This window comes from Drosophila ananassae (assembly GCF_017639315.1).
Source record: "Drosophila ananassae strain 14024-0371.13 chromosome 4 unlocalized genomic scaffold, ASM1763931v2 tig00000061, whole genome shotgun sequence".
NCBI lineage: Eukaryota > Metazoa > Arthropoda > Insecta > Diptera > Drosophilidae > Drosophila > Drosophila ananassae.
Genome location: NW_025319038.1, coordinates 6,322,748 through 6,332,500, shown reverse-complemented (window position 1 = coordinate 6,332,500; position 9,753 = coordinate 6,322,748). Strand labels below are relative to the sequence as shown.

At 48.1% G+C, this 9,753-nt stretch overlaps 1 pseudogene; it reads left to right on the top strand.

Moving 5' to 3' along the window:
* Positions 1–9,420, top strand: part of LOC116656338 — a 9,766-nt pseudogene extending 346 nt beyond the window's left edge.
* The last annotated feature ends 333 nt before the right edge of the window (positions 9,421–9,753 follow it).

Below are 9,753 nucleotides of genomic sequence, written 5' to 3'. Positions count from 1 at the left end.
AGACCGATAGTAAACAAGTACCGTGAGGGAAAGTTGAAAAGAACTCTGAATAGAGAGTTAAATAGTACGTGAAACTGCTTAGAGGTTAAGCCCGATGAACCTGAATATCCGTTATGGAAAATTCATCATTAAAGTTATAATATTTAAACAATATTATACAAATAATGTGCATTTTTTCCATATAAGGACATTGTAATCTATTAACATATTAAATTTATCATAAAATATGGCTTATAGTTTATTCAAATTATTATGCTTGCATTTTAACATAGAATAAATGTCATTAATTTGATAAAGTGTTGATAGACTAATAAGAATACAGTGCGTTAATTTTTCGGAATTATATAATGGCATAATTATCATTGATTTTTGTGTTTATTATAAGCACTTGTATGATTAACAATGCGAAAGATTCAGGATACCTTCGGGACCCGTCTTGAAACACGGACCAAGGAGTCTAACATATGTGCAAGTTATTGGGATATAAACCTAATAGCGTAATTAACTTGACTAATAATGGGATTAGTTTTTTAACTATTTTATAGCTAATTAACACAATCCCGGGGCGTTCTATATAGTTATGTATAATAATATTTATATTATTTATGCCTCTAACTGGAACGTACCTTGAGCAGATATGCTGTGACCCGAAAGATGGTGAACTATACTTGATCAGGTTGAAGTCAGGGGAAACCCTGATGGAAGACCGAAACAGTTCTGACGTGCAAATCGATTGTCAGAATTGAGTATAGGGGCGAAAGACCAATCGAACCATCTAGTAGCTGGTTCCTTCCGAAGTTTCCCTCAGGATAGCTGGTGCATTTTAATGTTATATAAAATAATCTTATCTGGTAAAGCGAATGATTAGAGGCCTTAGGGTCGAAACGATCTTAACCTATTCTCAAACTTTAAATGGGTAAGAACCTTAACTTTCTTGATATGAAGTTTAAGGTTATGATATATTGTGCCCAGTGGGCCACTTTTGGTAAGCAGAACTGGCGCTGTGGGATGAACCAAACGTAATGTTACGGTGCCCAAATTAACAACTCATGCAGAAACCATGAAAGGCGTTGGTTGCTTAAAACAGCAGGACGGTGATCATGGAAGTCGAAATCCGCTAAGGAGTGTGTAACAACTCACCTGCCGAAGCAACTAGCCCTTAAAATGGATGGCGCTTAAGTTGTATACCTATACATTACCGCTAAAGTAGATGATTTATATTACTTGTAATATAAATTTTGAAACTTTAGTGAGTAGGAAGGTACAATGGTATGCGTAGAAGTGTTTGGCGTAAGCCTGCATGGAGCTGCTATTGGTACAGATCTTGGTGGTAGTAGCAAATAATCGAATGAGACCTTGGAGGACTGAAGTGGAGAAGGGTTTCGTGTGAACAGTGGTTGATCACGAGTTAGTCGGTCCTAAGTTCAAGGCGAAAGCCGAAAATTTTCAAGTAAAAATAAAATTTACTATATGTAAAAATTATATACTTGAATAATTTTGAACGAAAGGGAATACGGTTCCAATTCCGTAACCTGTTGAGTATCCGTTTGTTATTAAATATGGGCCTCGTGCTCATCCTGGCAACAGGAACGACCATAAAGAAGCCGTCGAGAGATATCGGAAGAGTTTTCTTTTCTGTTTTATAGTCGTACTACCATGGAAGTCTTTCGCAGAGAGATATGGTAGATGGGCTAGAAGAGCATGACATATACTGTTGTGTCGATATTTTCTCCTCGGACCTTGAAAATTTATGGTGGGGATACGCAAACTTCTCAACAGGCCGTACCAATATCCGCAGCTGGTCTCCAAGGTGAAGAGTCTCTAGTCGATAGAATAATGTAGGTAAGGGAAGTCGGCAAATTAGATCCGTAACTTCGGGATAAGGATTGGCTCTGAAGATTGAGATAGTCGGGCTTGATTGGGAAACAATAATATGGTTTATGTGCTCGTTCTGGGTAAATAGAGTTTCGATCATTTATGGTTGTAACTTGTTCCCCGGATAGTTAGTTACGTATCCAATTGTGGAACTTTCTTGCTAAAATTTTTAAGAATACTAGTTGGGTCAAACCAATTAGTTCTTATTAATTATAACGATTATCAATTAACAATCAATTCAGAACTGGCACGGACTTGGGGAATCCGACTGTCTAATTAAAACAAAGCATTGTGATGGCCCTAGCGGGTGTTGACACAATGTGATTTCTGCCCAGTGCTCTGAATGTCAAAGTGAAGAAATTCAAGTAAGCGCGGGTCAACGGCGGGAGTAACTATGACTCTCTTAAGGTAGCCAAATGCCTCGTCATCTAATTAGTGACGCGCATGAATGGATTAACGAGATTCCTACTGTCCCTATCTACCGAACCGAACGGACGTGTTTTCTGTGCGCTCCGGTGAAAAAATTAATATCAGCCGAAATAAGCTGCCTTTTAAGACAAATTAAAGTGCGTTTTGTGTGCGAACGTTGCTGCTACAAAGTGCGAGTTGTGCGGTTAGTGTAGCTAACGTATTTTCGCGGAAAATCGTGATTTTCCAAAGTGAAAATTCGCCACGTGGTTTGAGCAAAACAATAAAGCTTTAAGCTTTGGTGCTGCCATATCGGTGAAAACTATAAAAACAGCTTTCTATCAGCTGTTTTTGGTGCTGCCATATCGGCATAAAAACCTTAAGCAGCTGTGTGTGGTGCTGCCATATAGGCATAAAACAGTGGAACAGCTGAGTGGAGTGTGGCCGTGTGCTGAGAACTCTTTGGTCCTAATTTGTGCGGAACTTTGTGTGGCGCGTAAAGTTCGAACTTTCGAATTTAAATTTAAATTCGGAAATGCCGCGCGGTCGTGGAGGCCGCAGTCGCTCGGGCAGCCGCTCGAGTGTAGCGAGCGTTGCAAGCGTCGCTAGCGCTGCCAGCGTCGCAGTCGACGTCCGCCAAGCCAGGAAGTCAAGGGAGCGTTCCATTTCCTTTGACATGGAGTCGGAAGTGGAGCCGAAGCGCCTGGATCAACGGAGCTCGCCGAAGAAGAACAACGGTGCGGAGATGGCCTTCTCGTGCCCTGGAGGGCTGAATGGAGCTGGGCTGGAAGCCCATGGAGCCAACACCGTCGCCCCCGCTGCCGCCACCATCGCCGCCATCATCGCCGAGCCTGTTGCCGTTGCCCCCGCTGCCGTCGCCCCCGTTGCCGTCCTTGAGCACGCTACTGCTCGCGCCGCCGTTGCTGCTGGCCAAGGAGCCGTTCTGGCTGAGTTGTCCGCAACCCAGCGTGCCGTTCGCGGTGCGTTGCTGAGCGGCAACCTGCAGACGGTCTCTGCCTCGATGAGCCGTTATGATGAGCTCGTGGTGGCCCTGATGCTCCGGGTTGCGGAGCTGGAGACCCGAGTAGCCATGCCGCCGCCGATGACGTCAACGCTGCACCATAACGCCGTTGGACAGGCCGCCGTCCCCGTAGCCCCAGTCCCAGTCCCCCGTACTAAGGTGCGGGAGACTTGGTCCTGCGTGGTGAAAGGGACCGATCCGGAGCTCTCCAGCAGCCAGATTGCGGAGAAGGTGAGGAAGGAGGTTGCACCAGCCCTTGGAGTCCGGGTGCACGAGGTTCGGGAGCTCAAGCGTGGCGGAGCCATCATCCGCACGCCGTCAGCTTCGGAGGCCTCCAAAGTCGCAGCGTCCAGGAAGTTCGCCGAGGTGGGACTCAGCGTGGAGCGGAACCAGGCCGTCAAGCCCCGCCTGACGGTCTTCGACGTGGACACGGCGCTGTCACCGGACGTCTTCATGGAGGAGCTCTACGCCAACAACCTGAAGGATGAGATGACCGTGGCTGACTTCAAGAAGTCGGTGCACTTTGCATCGAAGCCGTGGACCGCTGCTGATGGAGGCACGACGAACGTGACTCTGGAGGTCAGCGAGAAGGCTCTGGCCGCTTTAGACACGGGCCGTGTCTATATAAAGTGGTTCAGCTTCCGCTGCCGGTCCCAGGTCCGGACGTATGCCTGCCATCGCTGCGTAGGCTTCGACCACAAGGTCCAGGAGTGCCGCTTGAAGGTGAGTGTGTGCCGCCAGTGCGGACAAGGGGGCCATGTAGCGGCGAAGTGCACCAATCCGGTGGACTGCCGAAATTGTCGTTTTAAGGGGCTACCGTCGGGGCACAATATGCTCTCGGCGGCCTGCCCAGTGTATAGCGCAGTTTTGGCACGTGTGAATGCAAGACACTAACATGTCTCGGCTCTTGCAAATTAATTGCCAGGGTTCGTACGCTGTTATGTGCGATGTGGGGCAGATGATGTGTGAAAGAGGCTGCGTCGTGGCGCTGTTGCAGGAGCCGTATAACCGCTACGGCGGTGTGCGCGGTTTGCCCGCAAATATGCGGGTATTTCCTGACAGCAGAGGCCGTGCCGCAGTCGTTGTGAATGACCCCGGCATAGAGTGCACTTTAGTGAACTCTACTGACTGGGGTGTATGTGTGGGTTTAGAGGGGATTTTTGGTAGGTTGTATGTCGTAAGTATTTATTGCAAGTTTTCCGAGCCATTAGATCCGTACCTTCAGTACATGAATGCGGTACTACTCCAGGTGAGTAGCAATCCTGTCATTCTTGGCCTTGATGCGAACGCGTCATCCCCCTTATGGTTCAGTAAGATGTCCAGGCTTGGTCCTGGCCATCGGAACTATGACCGGGGTGAGACGCTGGCCGAATGGGTGATCACCCAGGATGTACAGGTTGTTAACAAGCCTAGCGAGTGGTACACATTCAACAGTCCGAACGGAGCGAGTGACATTGATGTTACTCTCGCGAATGAGGCAGCAATGAGAGTGTGTGATTTTCAATGGAATGTGTTGGGGGGTCAAGGTGTGAGTGATCATAATCCGATTGAGATTGTGGTCACCCGCGCCGTGGCCCTGGAACCGAATGAGAGGCTTAATGGGTGGTGCTATCGTGGTGCGAATTGGGCCCTTCATGGGCATTATGTGAGAGAAGCGGCGACGCAAGTCCCGTTTAGCACCTTCTGTGCTATGAATGTGGATGAGCAGGTTGCATGTGTGACAGAGTGGGTTACGAGTGCGAATGATTCCATGTTTGCGAGGCACCGTAAGGTGACTCGTAAACGTGTTAAGTGGTGGACGCGTGAACTGCAAGCCGAGAAGCGGTCTCTCCGGTCTCTGAGGAAGAGATTCCAAAGGGCCAGAAGGACTAATGCGGACGGCGTGGCCCAGCTTAGGGATCAGCTTAGTACTCGGGTTCATGAGTACAAGCATAGGGTTTTGAGAGTGAAAGATGACGAGTGGCGTTCTTTCGTAGATCGAAATAAGCACGATCCCTGGGGTCGTGTTTACAAGATTCTGCGGGAGAATGGGAAGGAGGGGTCCAGGGATATTTGTGCCCTACGGGTTGAAGGTCGAGACCTTATAACCTGGAAGGATTGTGTGGAATGTCTTTTGTCCGAATTCTTTCCTAGGGAGGATCGGCAGCATTCAGTGCCTGATGCAGTGGGTGATGCTGATCCCCTCCTGATGAGCGAGCTTCAGTGGGCTTTCACTAAGCTTCGCTCTGGGAAAGCGCCTGGTCTGGATGGGTTCACGGGGGAAATTTGTAAAAGTGTCTGGAAGTCCATTCCGGATCACTTGTACGAATTATACTCCAAGTGTGTGAGTGAGGGGGCCTTTCCGAGTGCATGGAAGTGCACGAGGGTGAGTGTGCTCCTAAAGTCACTCGATAGGGACCGGAGCAATCCGCGTTCCTTTCGGGGCATCAGTCTCGTTCCAGTTCTTGCAAAAGTTCTGGAGAGAGTGCTGGTGGAACGGCTGCAGGAGAGTGTGGGGAGCCAGATGTCTGATAGGCAGTTTGGCTTCCGTGAAGGGAGGTGTGCGGAGGACGCTTGGAGGAGCGTTAAGGACTCTGTGAGATCCAGCAACTCCAAGTACGTCCTCGGTGTGTTTGTAGATTTCAAGGGGGCTTTCGATTACCTAAGTTGGGCCAGTGTGATTCGGAGGTTGAACGAGTGTGGGTGCCGGGACGTAGCTCTTTGGAAGAGCTATTTCTCGGGACGAAATGCGTGTGTGGTGGGAGTGAACGAGGTTGTTTGGAAGGATGTGGCTCGTGGTTGCCCACAGGGTTCCATCTGTGGTCCATTTATATGGAACCTCATGATGGACCCCCTGCTGTGGCAGCTCGAGCAAGCGTGGCAGTGTTGTGCGTATGCGGACGACTTGCTCATCTTGGTTGAGGGCCAGTCGCGTTCGATGATTGAGGCAAGCGCTTCAGAGTGCTTGCGCATTGTTGGCCAGTGGGGCGACAGTGTGGGTGTCAGCCTGGCTAGGGATAAGACTGTGACAATGCTGCTGAAAGGCAGCTTGTCCAGGCCTCCCGTGGTCAGGCTCGACGGCTCCAGCATAAGGTATGCGAAACAGGTGAAGTACCTGGGCGTGACCGTTGGAGAACGGTTGCGCTTCGCACCACACCTTGCCAATCTGAAGGACCGATTGGTCGGTACGGTTGGACGATTGCGCCGAGTTTTGAGGAGTGAGTGGGGCCTCAGCAGAAAAGCTGCTCGCACCATATATGGTGGTCTTTTTGTTGCTTGTGCAGCAAGCGGATCACCATCATGGTGCGATGCAGTCTTGGACGTTAGGGGCAGAATGAAAATTTTAAGTGTGCAAAGGTTGATTTTGTTGGGGTGTATGCCTGTGTGTCGCACTGTCTCTACGGAGGCACTGCAAGTTTTGTTTGGAGCAGTTCCCCTTGACTTGGAGATACGGCGTAGAGCCGTAAGCTACAAGCTCAAGAAGGGGCTGCCATTGCTGCAGGATGAATGGCTGTATCGTGAAATGTCGGGAGGGAACGTGGAGAGTTATGGGCCAAGTGAATGGAAGTCTATGTTGCGTGAATGTGTCCTGTCGGACTGGCAAGCCCGATGGGATAATAGTGAGAATGGGCGGGCTACTTACGAGTTCATTCCAGATGTCTCGTTTGTTGTCGATCGACCGGACTTTGGTTTTAACCTTAGTGCCGGGTTCCTTTTGACTGGCCATGGGTCGCTGAATGCATTCTTGCATAGGCGGAACTTGGCGGGCAGTCCGGAATGCCGGTGTGGCTCTCGGCAGGAGACCTGGAAACATGTTCTCTGTGAGTGTCCGTTGTATGATGATCTTCGTGATCTGGGCGGGTTGGGTGTGGTTCAGGCTGGGGGGGACTTTGACTTTAGTCAAGTGCTCTCCACGAGCGACAGGATTAGTAGATTGAATGTGTTTGCGAGAGCCGTATTCAGTCGTCGACGAATGCGTTGATTTGTAGATGCCGGGATGTGTTAGGGGTGAATGGTGCGTGAATCAGGATCGAGTGATTAGGTGTGTGCAAAGTTCGCCGGGTTTTCGCCCGCCGCCGGGGCTACCAGTCCCCGAGCTTCATGGTAGCCAAACTGGGAGTGCTTCGTTGAGTTGCACGAACCTGACCAGAGGATTTTTCTGGTACCACGGGTGATGAGGATTCACGGAGATGGTGCTCCAAATCCGCCTTGTCACAAGCCCTTAGGGGTTGTTGGGAACATAGCTGGCCGTCTTCGAGCGGCCTGGTCACTGACCAGCAGCGATTGCCGCGGTTTGCGGAAGAGGAAGGAATAGTCCTCGCCTCCGAACAGTGAGAAAGCCATGTCCATGAACATGGTGGATAAAACTGTACCACCTTATGATTTGGCTTCGGCCACTTCATAATCTATTCCCAGCAGCTATGTACTATCCAGGGCCACCGACCCGTGACTGTTCTGGAGTCAAAATCGGTAGTGTCCTTGTTGGCACGGCGCCTGACCGGAGGCTGTGATAATTTCTGGTACCACGGGTGCCAGGAGCCCACGGAACTTGTTCCGTCCTGGCTATGGTGAGGCCCCCTAGGGAGCTACGTGGTGGTTGTGGTTTAACACCCGAATGCGGGTAGAGCCTCTGGCTCGACGTGGAGTTGCGTTATACAACCGGGTGCCGTGATCCCAAAGATCGGAAGAGGTTTAGATAGGCCTCCATCCTTAACCGAGGATTAAGTCATGACCGAACAGATTGACTTACATTCGGTATCCGGCGGAACATGGTTCCAAAGGGGCGCTGATTGACGCATTGTTTCATATCCCACGCCCGAGGGGGCCGTGAGATTAAGCCAACATGGCAGGTGCTCACGTTAAACATATCAGACTTTCATGTCCCTATCTACTATCTAGCGAAACCACAGCCAAGGGAACGGGCTTGGAATAATTAGCGGGGAAAGAAGACCCTTTTGAGCTTGACTCTAATCTGGCAGTGTAAGGAGACATAAGAGGTGTAGAATAAGTGGGAGATATTAGGCTTCGGTTTGGTATCGCCAATGAAATACCACTACTCTTATTGTTTCCTTACTTACTTGATTAAATGGAACGTGTATCATTTCCTAGCCATTATACGGATATATTTATTATATCTTATGGTATTGGGTTTTGATGCAAGCTTCTTGATCAAAGTATCACGAGTTTGTTATATAATCGCAAACAAATTCTTTAATGAGAGATGCATTTACTGTATTATTGATTTGAAAATTTGGTATAACTCCAATTACTCAGGTATGATCCAATTCAAGGACATTGCCAGGTAGGGAGTTTGACTGGGGCGGTACATCTCTCAAATAATAACGGAGGTGTCCCAAGGCCAGCTCAGTGCGGACAGAAACCACACATAGAGCAAAAGGGCAAATGCTGACTTGATCTCGGTGTTCAGTACACACAGGGACAGCAAAAGCTCGGCCTATCGATCCTTTTGGTTTAAAGAGTTTTTAACAAGAGGTGTCAGAAAAGTTACCATAGGGATAACTGGCTTGTGGCGGCCAAGCGTTCATAGCGACGTCGCTTTTTGATCCTTCGATGTCGGCTCTTCCTATCATTGTGAAGCAAAATTCACCAAGCGTTGGATTGTTCACCCATGCAAGGGAACGTGAGCTGGGTTTAGACCGTCGTGAGACAGGTTAGTTTTACCCTACTAATGACAAAACGTTGTTGCGACAGCATTCCTGCGTAGTACGAGAGGAACCGCAGGTACGGACCAATGGCACAATACTTGTTCGAGCGAACAGTGGTATGACGCTACGTCCGTTGGATTATGCCTGAACGCCTCTAAGGTCGTATCCGTGCTGGACTGCAATGATAAATAAGGGGCAATTTGCATTGTATGGCTTCTAAACCATTTAAAGTTTATTATTTATATTTTAAACGACAATGGATGTGATGCCAATGTAATTTGTAACATAGTAAATTGGGAGGATCTTTGATCACCTGGTGCCATGCTAGTTACATATGAAAACATTATTTAATACAATGACAAAGCCTAGAATCAATTGTAAACGACTTTTGTAACGGGCAAGGTGTTGTAAGTGGTTGAGCAGCTGCCATACTGCGATCCACTGAAGCTTATCCTTTGCTTGATGATTCGAAAATATATACACAAAGTGTTGTATATATATATTAATTATATATATTTTTTTTTAAATATATTTATTTATATATATATATATAACGCAGTGTGTATTGCACAGCGTTCGAGCGCTACAGGTAGCCAAATGCATCGTCATCTTATTAGTGACGCGCAAATATAAAATGTTGACAAGATGAATATGATATAAAAATATCATATATATAAAATGAAAAAAAAAATTTTTTTCATCAAAGTATAAGTCCGTAATATACGGACGGCGGGAGTTGTAATAACTTTTGCCTGGTAGCCCTTTGACTCGTCATCATATTAGTGACGCGCATGATTCAATTCA